The following is a 1,914-nucleotide window of genomic DNA, read 5'->3' on the forward strand; positions in this document are numbered from 1 at the left end:
GGTTCTGATCCAGGGCACGTTATATTCAGCCTGGCCAAATGGAGCCGGTAGAACCCCATATTAGCCAAGATGGAGAGCTTCATTGCAAAGTCCAACTGAACTGGGAACTGTAACACTGCAGAGGAGGTCCTGGAGATCTGCACTGCGCTATCCACTGCACTCCAAAAGCCAGCCAGGACTTGATGTGCCACATGCAGGACCAGAGGTGAATGGGACTTGTCATTTCGGAGAGCTAGAAGACTGTCAGCAGAAGAGGTGGGTGGATATCAAGTGCCGGTTCCTGGATCTTGTTTTGGAAACTGACACTTCTGTAATTACAATAATAATAAATTCATAAATAATTTTTTCTTTCTTCCACATGACTCTTTGCGACCAGGACTTTCATCAAGAGGTCCATCACATGTGACTACCATAAAATATTCACTATTGCTGCCAAGGCTGGCGGCTTGCAGGGTCCCTGAAAGCGGGACAAGATGCATAGATTTACTTTTTCAAGTCTGGGGACCAAGGACTTCTGCATAAACTCTCAAGTCCACCTGTGTGACAGTCATCCGCAGCTTTTCATGTTTGGCTGACCGATAAACCTTTCTGCCAAAAACTTCAACACCAAATGTCTGTTATTGAAGTTCCCAGGCCTGGCAGAAACCATCTCTCCTAATAAAAACAACAAGAGACATCAAGCTGGGAGAGGAGAGGAGATCTACGTAGACCATGGGGTGAGGCAGCACTCGTTTAGGGTTGGAAGGCATGGGGATGATCTTAACTGGATGGGTGAGGTTGGCTCACCTCCCCCCCAAGAGAAATAGTTTAGTCTTATGTTGACAATGTTCTATTCAATAATTTCAGTAAAAAAATTTATTTTAATTTGTTTGACTGTGGTGTTGTAGTAAAAAGTTCAGTCTTTGAAGTTTTAGTGTTGTAATTGCTCTTTTTTGTGTACTCCAAAGTTCAGTATGACTTTAAATTGTGTTGTTGCAATTAAAGTTTTTTTTGTTTTGTTCTGCTGATAATTTTTCCCCCCCATTTTTTCCTTCTGGTCCTGGATTCAAGATGATTGACCAACCATGGTACAGAATGTTTTCCTTTTGCATTCGTTTTAAACTTTGGCTTTGAGCATGTGTAAAATGTTTGGTCAAAAGGCCAAAGCAGCTGACCTTCCTTGCAGTGGAGGACATTTTGTCAACCCAAAAAAATCTTCTTTGGGCTTCTTACTGTTCCTGTTATCGTCCACTAGATTGAGACATTGCCACGTCAGGTGGAATCTGAATCGCTGTTACAGCTATTTTCAACTTTAGCATTGCTTCCTGTTGCATAAAGATGGCCCAAATGAAACACACTGAGGTTTTGTGGATTAGAGCTGAGAAAATGGAGCATATTAAGAGGTCAGATTCCTTCTGCAAGATACTGTAAATGTCATGTTGGGTTCCAGTTTCTTTACCCACATACAGAACACCACCAGGAGAACAGATAATCAGATAAATAAAGTTTATTTCAACAATGATGAGAATGTGAGAATCTGAGTCTGGTCCTTGGGAGGGGCTACCGGGGTCGTCTGTTTTCTGAAGAGTAGTCAAAGGAAAATGGTGAGTTTGAGGTCATCAGAAAAAATTAATCTTTGAAACAATCAGAAAGATCTTACTTGTTTAGAAGTAGACTTTAGCCAAAGAGGAGATACTGTGTTCTTGAAGTGATTCAGGTTCCAGTGAGTTCTTGATAGAATCGGTTCTTTGTTGGAGATGAGGAGGTCACATGTGTGGGAGGAGCGAGCCGACTGGTGTCAAGGTGTTGGCAGTCAGCTCCTCATACACTCCAGGATGATTAGCTGATAGATCACAGGTGAGACAGCAGGCACGCTCTCCACAGGTGCAGCCTCCAGTCGCCCTCTAGTGGATGAAAAGGGGAAGCAGCAGGCAG

Source organism: Poecilia formosa, unplaced genomic scaffold (genome assembly GCF_000485575.1).
Source record: "Poecilia formosa unplaced genomic scaffold, Poecilia_formosa-5.1.2 Scaffold500, whole genome shotgun sequence".
In the NCBI taxonomy this organism is placed as follows: Eukaryota; Metazoa; Chordata; class Actinopteri; order Cyprinodontiformes; family Poeciliidae; genus Poecilia; species Poecilia formosa.